Source organism: Notamacropus eugenii, chromosome 2, assembly GCF_028372415.1.
Source record: "Notamacropus eugenii isolate mMacEug1 chromosome 2, mMacEug1.pri_v2, whole genome shotgun sequence".
Taxonomy (NCBI): Eukaryota; Metazoa; Chordata; class Mammalia; order Diprotodontia; family Macropodidae; genus Notamacropus; species Notamacropus eugenii.
In genome coordinates this window covers 424,936,232-424,952,141 of record NC_092873.1, presented here as the reverse complement: position 1 = coordinate 424,952,141, position 15,910 = coordinate 424,936,232, and the positions used below count along the sequence as shown (strand labels likewise).

Here is a 15,910-nt window from a genome sequence, read left to right as displayed (position 1 = left end):
TTTGTATGAAAATCAAAATTTTTGGAAAGGAGCTAAAACTGAGCTACTGTTGAGCTCAAAAGTATGTAAAATTATTTATTTTCCCTATAAAGCTTACCTGTTAATCTACAAAATAATGGGTTGACATGACTGAATTCCTTCTACAAAATACCTCAACTTTTTGTTCTTTAAAAGGCCATTGAGAAATACCTCCTGCTCCTTTTAACATTTTGGTTTCATTAGGAATAGTAAATGATATTTAATGAGAGTAAAAATAGACAAGATGCTGGGCTTTTTAAAAATGCTGTAATATGTGACATTAGTGATGTACCCACCTGATCTTTCAAAACAGTCGCTTTAAAGTTATAGTTTTTTTGTTTGAAATTTGAGAGAAAACAGATATTGTTGTTGTTGATGTTTCAAATCAGTTTGGTAAGTCAGATATTTGCCATGATAAATTTCTCCTCTCTTCCCTGTACTATCCTCACTTAGAAAAATTAGAGATTTGTTTCTCGTGTGTGTTAAATCCTTTGTAAACATATGCAGAAGCTTAAGCACATGAGTTGGCCTTGAGTTCATGATCCATTCTACCTGTCATTAGTGTAAATGGGCCACTTGGAGTCCGGGGGTTCTCTACCTTTTACCCAGCACTGAGCCTTTTTGGATTGCTAATGCTGCTTTACTTGTCATCAGCTGTAGCCCTGAAAGGAGGGAGGCTCAAACTGATAATATTGGAATGATTAGCACCATTATTGATCTTTCACTATATAACAATTACCAAGTAGAGTAGTCTTGGCTTTCACAGTGTGTTGTTACTGCAACTGAAAAATATTGTGATATAAATACAGCTAAAAAGTAGATGTCTTTAAGTGCAAATTTGTTTTAAGATCAAGTTCTATATTTGAGGGCAAGCAATATTTTTTAGTCTTTTATAAGCAAATGTTAGGTTATTTCATTATACCTGATGAGTTTGAGTTTCTTTTTTTCTCTCCTTCCTGTTTTCTCATCCTACCCCAAATTGGTAAACTTGAGTAGCTGTACTTTCTGAGTGCCAGAGTACATTTTTTGCTTTCCTCTAGTAGATTGTGGTGCTGTCCGTTGAATGTTATTAGTGTGATTCATTTAATGGGAGAGCAAAATAATGAAAAGGACACCTTGATCAAATTACTTTATTAACCTTGTTTTGTTCTCTTTCTCTCCACTCTCCCTCTTCCTTCTCCTCCCTTTCTCAAAATATTTCTCTTTCTCACCTCTCCCCTTTCTTATTTTGATAGGTAATAATTTTATAGATAAAATGTACATTAACATTGCATAGTAAATCTGCAGTCATTTACAAGGGAGTGGCAAGGAAGTTCAGTTTGAAGTATTTCTTTTGAGTGAAACTGAGGAGTTATCTGAAAGAAATTTCCTGAAGCACAGTGCTAACACAACAGTGTATAAGATGAAGTTTTGTTGATTTTCCATAGTTTCCTTTTCTAATGGATACAGCAAAGTTCTTAGCTTTGGTTGATGTTTTTCATACTGTTTCCTTATTTTATACATTCAGTGAGACATCAGAAACTGTTCAGTGGTGCAATTTTCCATTGTAGATTATTTTCCTGTTCATTTTCATATTTACAATGTATTGCAATTATGGAAACTATTTATTTCAAGCAAAACTGCCCTGGATTTTATGATATACCTTCAGTTCTGTGTCATTATATATTTTATTTGATCCTGGGCATTTTCTAAAATGCCTGTGTTAAGAAAACTCTTCCTGGAAATGATGTTTCTCATAATTCGCCAGCAGGTGGCATTCTACCATTAATGGATTTTTGCTATCCTATTCTTTGGCTGCTTTCCTTTCCCCAGCATTAGATAAAAGCTGTAGACTGAAGAACGGCTTTGTTGTAATTATTTGCATAACAAGAATTGTACTTTCAAGCTTTGTGAGTTTCAAAATTGTTCTAGTATCATTGTATGCATTGACTAATGTGGAAAGTCTCTCTACCCCTCTAATGGATTAACATCTTTTAAGTTAAGAGTGAAACAAATAAAAAAGTCATTGTGACTCCAAATTAGTGCTAACATTTTAATTTGCTGAAACTATATTGTTGAAGAATTCCTATCATAAAACCCAATTTTATTTTTCATATTACAAAGAAAAAAGAAAATGGCCATTACTGTTTCTTTCATAAAGGGCTAAAGTACTGGATGGCAGAGTGCCCCCCCTCCAAATAAGGTATTAACATTTAATTTAAACTATTAGCAAATTATAAATCATTATAGTATTTTATCATCTTTTTATACATTTAGTAAATGCCAAAGGATTTGAAAGTCTCCCCTAACCCTTACATTCTCATTGTTTTCTGAGTATTTCTAAAGCATGTTAAGCAGCTGATGTTTGGTTAGAAAGTGAAGTTGTCACAAGATTATGATGAGAATGATTCACTTATGTTTAAACAGCTCTTTGCCCCTACTGCCCCCCCCCCCCCATCCCTCCTCCCTTCTGGGAATCCTTATCACATATTTGTCCTAAAAACATTATCCACCTGCTCTGTACTTTATAATATCAGCAATGTATCTTTTTATCTTCTGGTTAATGTGCCTTGGTATTTTGAGAAAATTTTCCAGTAACAGATTCGATTTACATGGACAGAAACTTGAGCAAATGCCAAACTAGCAGGGGGGCCATTATTCTGCTCTATAAATAAGTTTAAAAAAGAAACAAACACACACAGAAACCTGTGAATCAACATGTTTTGGTCTAATTGGAGGGAAAAGCAAGATAGATAAATTTTGAAATGCAAATGATCACCTTCTGTTATTTAAGTATAATTTTTGCCAACTTTGTGATCTTAGATTTAGAGAAGTCATTGCCATTTGAACAATACAGCAATCACTTTTACACTGTCAAGGAGGTTGGATATTCACAAGTTTCCAAAAACTAAACAAAGAACTTTTTTTAAAACTATTATCACTTTTTTTATACTTAAAAAAAATATTCCACCAAACAACAAAAAGACAAAAACCCCACCAAGCTTTATCAGTCTACATCTGTGAAAAAGCCAGCACATAAATGGCTGCAGCTGCAGCCTTATCAGGAGGGTCTGGAGCGTACGGATTCACTGATCAAACCCAGCCCCATTTTCAAAGTAGAAACCCCTCCTTTTAGGTTTTCTTTGTGTCCTTAGATTATCTATTGCAGTTCTCTAGAAAAGGGTTCATTTCTGTGTCATCGTGTGTGGGTATATGGGTTGCTTTCACACTGGGGCAACACAAAACCCTGGCCTGGCAGGGAGAGTAAAGGAAAGACACTCCTTGTAGAAGTGACCCTGTGGACATGGTAACACATGATTCCAGTGTTAAGGATCCTAGAACCCTTTCCCAGTATTCATCCAGGTGAATGACAGAATAAAAATTGAGATAAATTGGATAGAGATACCACCATCTTCAAATAGACTTCTTGGAACTCTTATGGTTTTATTTCTGTTTTTATTTATCTTAGCATAACTGGGAATTTTTAGGTGCTTAACGGACAGTAAGTTCACTTCTAAGAATAGAGAGGCATTCTTTGCTCTAGCTTTCTAAAGATTCTTCCCTAAGGGCAAAACTAAGAGAGAAAAAGGAGGGGAAGTACTTTTTTTCTCCCCTTACCACTGTTTTTCCTCCCACTCTAAACAATCTGAATGTTGTAAAATAAAAAATAACATGAGAAGGGCATATAACATTAAACCTTTTATAGTCAGTGTCTATGCTAGCCATGTAAAAATCAGTCTGGGAAGGATGAGTAAGGTTGTACATCTCTCACAGTTTTCATGCTACTATAAAGCACTTCAACTCCTCTTTCTAGTCTTAAACAAGTGGCTGTGATCCCCTGCACCCCCATCAGTGTGTGTCCTTCACCTTCGTTTTCCACCCCATTATGAATCTTTGCAAATGTACCCTGTATGTCTTCTGCTTGAAATTTAAATGGATATTTCCCATTGAAAGCTTTCTAGAATTAAGAATTTGCAGGTAAATGTCTGTTTAAATTGAAGTCCAAAATGCTTCATACCACAACCTGATCTCCACGCTCCCAGATGTCAGATGACAGCTTCGCTCCCTTTCTTAGGCGATTTCACACTAGGAAGCAGCTCACAGCTGACTGTGGAGAGCACAACATGAAAAATGCTGAAAACTGTCCGCAAAATTGGGTTTTAGAGCATGACATTTATTTTGCTGACAGCTTTTCTTCTGCCAGTCCTGTTTTACCAAATAATTTGTGAGCATATTTCTTTTAGATAACTTCCCCTTGGTTCCTTCTTTTTCCCCACCCCAACATGTATAATATTAGATACATTTGTTTTATTTTAAGAATAATACTTTGTGTAATAGCTGTTAATTTGGTAATTAAGACACAGATCATGAATCCCTTAAAGTTTTATTGAATAGAAGTGGAGTTACATTATTTAAAGTTCTGGAAGCTAGAAAAATTGGATTCTAGTCTTGTCTTTGCCACAGGCTCATTGAATGACCATGGGACAGGTTATTAGATGTTTGGATCTCAGTTTTTCTGTCTATAAAATGGGTGCTGTATAGATAAATAATGTAATAAATGGTTAGTTACTTTAGCACTTTTCTTCTTAAAGGCCAATCAAAATCCAAGGTCACCTTATTATTCTCCTAGGATTATTCTCAGAGGATACTGTCCTCAAGCATACAAATAATGGTTGGTAAAAGGGATATTTTAACTATATGTGCATTATATTTATATACAGAGCATTAGTTTGTAGAAATGAAAGATTTAAGTAGCAGAAAGGGAATTAAGGAAAATTGTTTTTAAAGTCCCTTTCATATCTTAATTCTATAATTCTGAAGATTTTCGTTTGTAGGGAAGAAGTGAAGAATCTACTATTAGGTTGAGTAAAAATTAAATGCAGACAGTCTCTAAGACAGTAGAGTATAAGAATTTAGAAGTAAAAGGTAATTTGACCAAACATGAGGCAAGTAATTTTAGGAAAATTAGGAGAAAGCAAAAAGGATATTTTGGAATGATACTGACATGACTGGCATGTGTAGTGTAGGCATAGTGAAATTTTAAGAACAAAAAAAGGAAGAAGAAGCATTTGAAAGAGGGAATTATTTGTGGTTAATGTTCAAATATTACCTTTCATGCAAAAACTCTCTTGTTTAGCCTAAGCTTAAGCAAAACTCAAGAATAGCTTGACTATATCCACTTGGATGCTTTAGTGTTCTTTTTATCAACTTAGTTTGTTCTGCCCTTATCTCTTGTCTCCCTTTCCTGTTGCTCTCTCCCATTTTATTCACTGACTTTGCAGTTGTTGTTTTTTTTTTTATTGCTACTTAAACAGATTTGGTTATTCCACTGTAGGAAAACAAATGGTTTTTAAGTAAGTCACTTATCATAAAAGAATCTATGAGGTTTATATTTTTGACAACCTGAAAATTCTACAATGAAATGAATATACCCGTCATCACTCAACCTGTCAAGACCAGTATAGTTTTGGAACTAGATGCATCTCAGTGTTAGGGCACATGTAGTAGGAGAAGGTGATCCATTTCAATTTCAAGTCATATTTAGGAATGGTCAGCTCCTAAAGAAGTCTTTCCTCTTTTATATTAGATTCAGGAGTTTCAGTTCTCTCTAGTTGGACAATGAAGATACAGGACCCAAGGGTCTGAACTCCAGGATTTGTCCTATAGCCACCTACCTTGAGAAGAAGTTCCCTAGTCTGGCATTAACCTTTCACCAAGCTTGTCAGCTCTCTATCTCTATTCATTCTGTCATAAAACAAATATTCCCCTCAGTTCTTGCCCTTTCCCGTTTTGTTTTACATTTTCCAGGCAGGTGTAGAGTCTGATTGGTTTCAAATGGTAGGAATGAAATGGGGAATTTGTTCCATAGCATTTGTGCGTGTGTCATGGTATGCCTCAAGAATTCCCAAGAATAGTATCTCTTTGATTTCAGGTAGGAGAAAATTTACTCCAGGGTGTCTTTCATGTATGAATTACTTTTAATATTTCCTTGTATTGGTGTCTTCAGGGTTAACTGAGTGTGTGAAATCTGAATGCTTTCCTTAATGGGAGACTGAAGTAAAGCACCTTTGTTCATTTTCATAATATTATCACCTGATGCTTTTGGGGGAAGTTTGCTCAGCACCAGATTGTTAGGGGAAGAAAGATTTAATCCTTCCTATTTACTGTAAACCTTTTTCTTTAAGAGCTAAGAAGAGTTCATTCAAAAGAGGAAGAGAGGAATAGATACTTGTAGCTTTAAATAATTGCTTCAGTATGAAGCTTCCTTCTTTTCAGACCTAACTGATCTTGGAAGATAGTCAGTGAACTTGCTTCACAGCTTTATTGTTTAAAAAAACAACAGTAAAGTATCTCCTGCTTCTGATATTTAACAAGAAAAAATGGAAAATGCTGAGTCTTAAACACTTGGTTACAATCATTGGCAAGAAATAGTACTAGCTATGTGTACCTTGTGAGATCTTGTCCATTATAATCTTTGTGGAATAATTGGTGTTGACTCCTTTTATCTACTTCTTTACAAATGCCTTTAAATATTAACCTAAGATAAAAATGCTAAGGTTTAAAAAAATTAAATGGTGACTGTAAGGCAAATAGAATTCCTAAAACTGATTTAATAGCTGTGTACATGTAGAACTATCTCTGTGACCTGGTTGGGGAAGAGAAAGAGAGAAAAGGTGTTGGGCAAAGAGAGAGGGAGGGAGCGAGGGAAGGAGAGAGAGGAAAAGACTGTGTTTCTTGTTTTAACCATTTTCTCTTAGCATTTTTGTCATCGGTCATCTTTAAGGTTTTAGTTGGGTAACACTGACACCTGATGGCTCTTCAGAATGGAGTTGTGATATGATCGATGGAAAATGGTAGATGATATTAAATTTTTTTTCCACTAAAAATTCAGGCCAAGGAAGAGAAAGTACAAAACTCAGAATTATCATTATAACCAGTCAACCAGAAGTCAAAAGGTAGTTATCTTATTTTTTATTTCAGCTCACAGGAGACCTATATCATAATGGTGCCTACAGAATTCTATGAACAAGTGGTTCTTATTTTTGAGATACTAGATCAAACTAAATAAAAGAGTTTTGACTCAAACCATATAGTTCATTTCAAGAGAGCTCAAAACCAGAATGCCAGGTTCATATTGACAACTAGAAGCTTAGAACTGGTGAGTGAAAAGAAGTCAAAACCAGGTACTTTGTCAGACATAACCAGCCTGAGCCAGGCTGGCATATACTCTTGGTTTTAATCCTCAAATTTCAGGGAGCTAAAGTTCAGGAACTCTCTTGTACATCTAGAGAACAAAAATTTCAACCCTAAGATGAGAGTGCCAGATGAGCTAGTGTGGTGGGGAACCATTGTGCTGGAATCCAAGAGGAGTAAAGGAAATGAATCTGGTGAGAGCATGGCAGCTCCTCCCTCATTCCCTTGAGAAAGGAGAGCTGGTAGACACTGATGACCATACCTCCCCCCCCCCAAAAAAAAAAATTGGTTGATACCTTTTGTTTTCATATAACAGTTATTTCTGGAAATCTCTCTCTTCATTTCCCTACCTTTTAAACAATTCTTTGTAATAAAGAAGAACAAGTGAACAGAAACATCCATTATAGTAACCACCTCTGAAAACATTGTCTTGCTAGTCCCCTGCCTCTCTGCTATGATTGGACATGTATGTTTAATAATCTGTTCTCTGAGATCATTATTGGTTTTTCAATTACTTGGAGTTTTGCTTACATTTCTAGCATTTCATTTACATTATTTTAGTAATGTGTATATTTTCTTTTTGGTTTTGCTTGTATTATTCTATATCCAGTCATATAAATCTTCCCATGTTTGTTTGAATTTCTTGTACATGTAATGTAATTTAATTTTTTTTTTGCCACTTAAGAAAAGAAGTTTGGTGTAGTCAATAGAAGTTTACTTTGTCAGGAATACCTGAGTTTTAATCCTTTTTCAGACACTCACTAGCTGTCCTTGGGCAAATTATCTGATACCTCTCACTTTGGTTTCATCATTCATAAAATGGGGATGATAATAATAGCACCTTCTTCATAGGGTTATAGTGAGGAGCAAATGAGATAATATGCATAAAGCACTTTAGAAAACCTTGAAGTGCTAGTATAAACATAAGCTCTTATTCCATTTCATTGTCATACAACAAATTTTTAGAGCCATTTCCCAGTCAATCGGTACACCTTTTTCCCTAGGTCTTTGCTACTACAAAGAGTGCTGCTGAATATCTGATACGCATTGGACCTTTGTTTCTATCTTTGACCTCCTTGAGATATATGCCTACTAATGGGGTTGGTATGGATAGTTTGATTACTTTTCTGTTATGATTCTAAATTGATATTTGGAATGATTTAACCAATTCTTTGTTCTGCCAGTAGTGCTGCATTTGTGTACTTGTCTTCCCATATCCTTACAAACATTGACCATTCCTATTTTTTTTATCTTTGCTAGTTTGCAGGGTTTGAGATAGCACCTAAGAGTTTTAATTTGTTGAATTTGTTTTAATTTACATTGCTATTAGTGGTTTGTAGTATATTTTCATTTAGTCATTTCTAGTTTGAAATTCTTCTTTTGAAAATTGTGCATATCTTTTGACACTGTTAGTAGGGAGAACATTTTAATGCTTATGACTTCTTTCTCTGTAATGTTATGTTGCTAGTCTGAGCTAACTATTATGAAGATATGGTGTGAACCTTTAAACACTTCATATGTCCCTACCATGGTGCATATTATTTAAGTAGTCAGAGAAGTATTTGAATCAAGCATACATAAAGAAAGCATTTCAAGAACATTGTATACTATTGAAGAGATGTCATCATTTTCTATAATCAAGAAGGAGAAAAAACAATTCTTTCCATTTCAGGAATGAAAAGAGCCCCAAACTAGCTTATATGTAGTAACCGTTGCAGAAGGATGTGAATAGGGAAGATAAGATACAGAAGCTTTATGCTGTAGTTGGAATAATAGCGAGGGAATTAAGACTCTGCCTGGAGGAGGCTGTGAGACCTGAAATGAGTCCTCTCTGCCATTTACCTGATTTGTAGCATAGGATCTTCACAAAACTATATTTCATTTTAAAAACTTGTACACTTTAATTTTGTAAATGACAGTTAAAAACAAATCAAGTTTTCTTCTTATTTTACTTTGCTATAAGATGCATAAAAATCGGAGCCTGTCCTTGGCTATGATCACAGGAAGAGCTCAGTGATTGCTGTGCTACAATGTCTTTCCCCAAAATTTAATGAATTTTGTAGAAACCCAGAAGGTCTGGGTTTAAGTCCCAGGCTATTGTATATATACTATATGTTAGCCATATGGTCCTGGGCAAGTCATTTACTCTCTTTCTTTGAGCCTGTGCTTCTTCTTCTGTTAAACTAGAAGAATGTACTGTCTTGCAGTAATGAAGCTGCTTTGCAAACTGTGAAGGACTATGTAAGTGCAAGCTGTTGTGCCATTTTGTTTTTATGTGCCACTTATATAATTTCTAAACTATCTAAAGTCTACATTATTGAAATTGTAAGTATACACATAATTTATGCTGACTTTGGATACATTTTCTTGGGATGTTACTGGGACATCAGGAATATTCATGAGATAAAGTATGTCGTCTCTTGCAATTCTTAAGTGTAAGGTGCTGTAGAAATAGAAGATGGTGAACTGTGAACAGCCAGACATTTTAGATCGACATAAAGGTGAAAAGTACCAAATTAGAAGACGAGAATTTGGTTAGCTGGAAACTCAATAGGATTCCATTGCTGAATAGTTGTGTTTGTAGAATGGTCAGTCACTAGGCTAGTGAAAGGCATTTTTCCCTCTCATCCTCCAAATTTAGTTTGATATATTGCTGGACATATACACACACACAAAACCCTCTTTCTTCTGTGTTTCTTTTCTCTTTTGCTCTTCAGTCATCAGCTGTAGTAGAAGACTAATGCTTTGCTCCTGCATAGAAAATCTTTATACACAGCAAGGGCTAGGGAGAGAAATTGACTAGAATTTTGTAATTCGAGTCCCTTTCAATTAGCAACAGATGCTGCAGGGAAAGGCTGTCTATGGAGGAACACAGTATTAATGTTCTCGTGCCCTAGGTGAAACAGAAATTTTCAATGCAGAAAAAAGGTTGTGGGCTTTTCCATGGTTCAGGTATGTCATTAATGAATTGGTCTAATGTGTGCTTTTCCTTGCCCCATCTCTCCTTACCTGAGATAATATACAGGCTGAGTTCCTTACAAGAATGTTGCCAAAATTCTCTACCATTTATGATGGTGATTTAATATTTATTGAACACTTATAGTAGTCATGAAAAACTCAGTCATGCTGTTCCTTTTCGATTTGACTGTATGAAAGTGAGTGTGGTGCCAAATTTTAGGGACTCAAAGAAATTGGCACAGTTACAGCCCCTTTGTCCTTATTTGTTCTTATGGCTTAGTCCCTATTTGTACCTTAAATTTCTTTTGTCAGAGACAACTGCAAATTGAGGACAGATATTTAGGATCAGATTTATTCTGATGATAAGAAAAAAAAAGCACATGTAACCAGTGACATTAGAGAAGCATCTATTCTTTACTGGAGAAACACTCATCTTTTCAAAGCATGTAATAAACTGTGGCTTCTAAACTTTAACATAATATTGATATTTGGATAAAGTGTTGAATTATCGATGTGATATTATAAACTCTATCAATGTCTATATATTATATTAAATTACCCCTATAAATTCAAGGGGTATCAACAACAAATGTTGGCTTAGTATTGATTTTTATATGACCTCTTAAGAGCAGTTTTTCATTACTATATATGAAGGGTGAAAAGGATCAAGGGCTCACATACCAGAAAAAGAGGGGCTGGGTGAGGAAACTTGTATAGGAGAAATAAATATGTATTGTTTTCTAAGTTAAAAACATGACTTCTCTGTAACACCTAAGAAATTCCAAGCAATTTTCAGATGTTATTCTGTTCCTCACTGTCTCCTGAGAGGAAGGTAAAAACAACTGAATGTAATGCCAAAGAAGATTGTGGAACTTGCTCTGCAGTTTTTTAAGAGTGTAATGAACAGCAGTGTTAATAGTGGAAGCTAGATATCTGGAGACAGGGGACTAGCTTAGATAAGTGGCATCAAACTTAAATAGAAATGGGTCAATAAACCATACATAATATACCGGCATCAGCACATTGATGTAGAAAACCACATATTAATATCTCTATTCTGTTGTGTTGTATTTTTATTTATTTTGGTGAATATTCCCAAGTTATATTTTAATCTAGCTGTCATTCAAGAGTGTTGAATGTCTTTGACACCTTTGGAATGAGATGACCAATCTCTATTGGCTTCTTTTCACTCCACTGCCTATCACTACTCAATAAATAAGAACCAGGTAACAGATTTAAGTGAAGTATTAATTTATCTAATTGAATCCATTAGAGATCTAACCCTTGGAGCCTTAGATCCCCCTTGTTTTGAAAATGCAATGATTTTAGCCAGTTACATTGTTTCTTGATGGAAAAAGTAAGTCCCAAATGAGGTTTTGATGGTAAGATAATTGCAGGGAAGGCAAGGATAGTCAACTTTGCACTTTGCACAAATGTTCAAATCTTGGTCTTGATTCCTGTACCTTTATTATCTCTTTTCAATTTGCTTTACAGTTTCTAGCATGATTTCAATATTGTCTTTGTGTGCATATGAATAAGGGAAGGAATATGTGATCCTTCCCCATTCAGTTAATGTAGCCTCAGAAAGTCCAGAATTTAATCATGTGGTAAAAGCAGACATCAAGGAGTTTTTTCTACAAACTTATAAACAAGATATGAAGAAGTACTTTTAATCTGAGAAGAATGCAGGGCCTGGGCCGTTGGATGAAAGCAACTGACACCATATAAGAAATATGATTGGCCTAGGGAATAAATTGTGACTCATGAGAGTTAGAGGATGTTTTGGAAATGTCAACTTTACTTGTCACAGAAGGCAGCAGAGGTCTGTGTCCTTCCTACCCTGTCCTACCATTGACCATGTCACCAACATGGAGGACTGTTTGGATAAATGGAGTAACAGTAGAAGATAAAAAGGAATTCATGCGTCAGGCCAGGTTAGACTCAGTGACCTCTAAGATCCTATTCAAATCTGAGCATTCTGTAAAATGATATGACCACTCCAGTGTCTGAACAGTTTCTTGAAGTTATAGGAGCATAGTAGTTGCCTTACCCCTTACCACATGTGTATGTGGTTTTCAGGTCTGGAAGAGACTTTCAGTCAGGAAGAGAGATGACATAGTCATCATTTTGAGTTACTTCATTTTTCTTGAATTTTTAGACCAAGGCTCTCCATGTTCCTCACATTTTCTCTGATTATAGATGGCAACTGTTCCTCTGTCAAATTAGTCTGTATTAAGATAAAATAAAACATGGGTTTGCAGCTTTCTGAAAACTTATATTTTAGTCTTAAAGTAGGGTTAGCACTCAGTCATGGGGAAATATTGTGAATCAAATTCTTGTAGAGAAAATCTAGTTGTCTCATTCTTTGTTTTTATTCACCCTAAAATTTATGTGCTCCTGGACTAGATTAATTTGCTGAAAGTCTTCCCATTCACTTAGTAAAACAAATGCAAAGTACATTTTATTTACTGTGCGCAAAGTACCTTATGTTTTATTTTAAAATTTACTCGAATGTTAAGTCTTGAAGCTCAGTGTTAGTGTCTGAATCATTAGTGTGAATTAATAAAATTCTACTATGTAGGTACAGTTTCCCACATTGGAAATTCTTTTTGGCCAATGTTAAAATGAAAATTCTAGAATTTGACTCATATGTTACCACACAGTTGGTGTCCTTAAAAGAATTTTGGATGACTCAAAATCCAGTGCTGGAGCTGACTGGTTCTTTCTCTGCAACACATTAAAAGATGATTCTGGTTAGAATTTGTGACATTGATTCATTGTCATCAGGTGATTAGTCTCTCAAGGGAAGTAGGAGGAAACTAGTGGGGTATAGAAGAGTGAAGGAGGAATAAAAGGTAAAGGAATGGCAGCTAATGGTGTTACATAATCACATCATTCAAACACTTCATTAGGGCAGCAGCAGGCCATGTAAGACCCCAATGTCTTTTCTGGTCGACTAGTTGGTTGAAAGTGATTCTTTTTTGAATTAAAGGTGATTAAAAACCCCCAAACTTTTTTGACATTATGATTTTTTTCTGTTTTGGAGGGAAAATTTCCTTTTCTTTGTGAGTATTTATTTAGAAATCACTTTGTTTACCATTACTGCTCACTCTTAAAGATGTTTCCTTTTACGAAACTTCAGATGTAAACCCTAGAGCTTGGGGATATGAACAGAAGCTTAGGTTCAATAAAATGGATTTTGTTGAGAATGGACAAGAACAGTGACAAAATTTGTTATTTCTAGTTATTAAATCATTAATAGTTCATTTGAAATTATTTCTGTGTTTTCAAAACATTTTTTAAAGAAAAATTTCAATATTTTTAAGTAGTCCTGAATACTTGTTTGGTATTTCTTTATCATTTCTCACTTTTGATCCCAGAGAAGGATGCCCAACTGTTCACCTGGTGTTATAGTCTGTTTCGTAGCAACTGCCACGTGGGTGTGTATTAATCAGTGTTCTTGGCTTGTGCCTGAAATCTTTTGTATGTGTTTTGCCAGTGAAGCATGTTTAGTGCAGCCATTGCAGTTTTGACAGTCACAAGAATGTTATATCTTTCCTGCAACCGGTGTTTTATGCAGTCTTAAAAGTATGTCTCTGTGAGTTGTTCTTTTTTAATTCAGAATTATAGGACTTGACAAGATATTTAAAGACCATCTTGTCTGTTCCCTTAGTTTCATATAGGGCCACACACATATACTAGAGTCTCTTCAGTTATAAAAAAGCCAGAGAAGAAGAGATTTGACAAGATTCTCCACTCCCAGCCCCCATATTTTATTTAATAACCATCACTGTTAGAAAGTTTTTCCATGTATCTCACCTACGTCCTTTCTGCTACAACTTGTGTTCTTGGTTCTCTTCATTGAAGATGTTGAACAGCTGGTTACTACCCTTTGTAGAAAAGCTCTTCTTGTATCTGAAGTCTTATTATACCACATTTCAGTCTTAAATTGGCATCAGTGAATGACTTGGGTTTGTTATAAAATCATCTTGATGAGAGTTAATCTCTTATTTTTCGGAAGTGTTTCAAGAGTTTTAAGCAGTACTGTTAGGAAAAGAGAGCCTAAAGCTCATTTAATTCGTATGTATCAGGATCCATGGTATATATTTAAAATTAGCTTTTTTGTGATAATTGATGCACAATTAAAGATGGGATTAAAAGGTCATGCCAGCCTTCTTACTATTGAGTCAGCTTGACTTAGATTCTGGAAAATATCTTGAAAACCTTAGCAAGCTACATAACTAATGTTATTGTTAGTATTATTCAGCATCTATTTTAGACTTTAGGTTTAACAAGAGGCCTGATTGATAGCTGAGCACGTTGCTTTAAGGTCCAACAAAGAGTAAGGAAAGAATGGAAAAGCTAAGGGTACCTACCTACCTTATAGGAGAAGAGAGCAGTGAAATAGGGAAAAACAAGTGGAAGTGAGGAAACAGACATTTTACGTGATGTATGGTGGTAGAATTCCCATATGGTGGTAGAATGTACTTTAGTGGCACCATTCACTACCTGAAATTCTAAAAATCAGAATAAGAAATGGAGAGTTGAATGAATTTTGGTCCCAGATCTCCCATTAAAACTCCCAGACTTCCTTTTGTGATCTTCACGAAGTTGTTAACATTTCAACCTGTAGCTTTTCTTCAGATTGGGGCTCATCAGGGCATTATGTTGGGTCATACCTTAGAAACATTATATATGGTCATTGCCCTACTCAGTAAAGACCATAGTAGAATGCTGCCAAAATGTTTGAGTGTTAGATTCATCATTTAGAAATCAAGGTCAGAAAATCCACAGAAGATGAAAACTTCAAGATAATGTGTGTAAGACAGTGCTGCCTCTAAGAATGTGGAAAGTGAGGCCATAGTATATAGCCAGATGTATTCTAGTGTCCAGTTATGGGGCTGCTGAGTGCTTTTTCTTTTTCCTTTCCTTTTTCCTTTTTAAAGCTTTTGTGGAAAACAGTTTACTCCAAAGATACAATAGGAACTTAGAAGTACAAACTTCACTTTTGCCATTTTCTAAACTGTTAATCACTTCATCAGAGGCTGGACAGGAAAAATAAAAAAATGAAACTAAAAATGTGTTCCTATTGACCTGATTAGCTCTTTTTTAAAAAAAAAAAATTCTGACTGCTATTATTCCACATTTAAGAACCTTTAGTTTTTCTCTCTTGCTTTTTCATTCAGTGAATTAGTCAAATTCAACTAGTGTAATTAGGCACATAGAGCTGGATAGAGAATGGGCCTGGAGTCAGGATGACCTGAGTTCAAATCTAACCCTAGACACTAACTGTGTGAACCTGGTTTCCCCATGTGTAAAATGAGCTGGAGAAGGAAATTGCAAAATCACTCCAGTATCTTTGCAAGAAAATCCCAAATGGGGTCATGAAGAGTTTGACATAACTGAAAACAACTGAACAACGAAATTAGGCTCATTAGCCAAAAAGACTAACATGATCTTAGGCAGCATTAATAGAAAAACATGGTGTTCAGAACAGTGGAGTTGATGCTCTGTACTCTTGGTCTGTTCAGCTTGTGTCTGTCATATTCAGTTTTATGAATTGCATTCTATGAAATACTTAGACTAACTGAAGCAAAGATGGCCAGGGGACTCAAATGCATGCAGCATGAAGCTAAGCTGAATGAACTGGAGATGTTCAGCCTGGAAAAAGGAAGAATTTGGAGGGAACCTGGTCTCTGTAGGAATATTATTTAGGGAGTAAAGCACTTGGAAGTATAGATGAGGCATGACTTACCAAAGC

At 35.3% G+C, this 15,910-nt stretch overlaps 1 protein-coding gene across 5 annotated transcripts in view; it reads left to right on the top strand.

Annotated features, from left to right (window-relative positions):
- Window positions 1-15,910, top strand: part of RPS6KC1 (ribosomal protein S6 kinase C1) — a 213,768-nt gene that overhangs the window by 178,882 nt on the left and 18,976 nt on the right. The window lies entirely within an intron of this gene.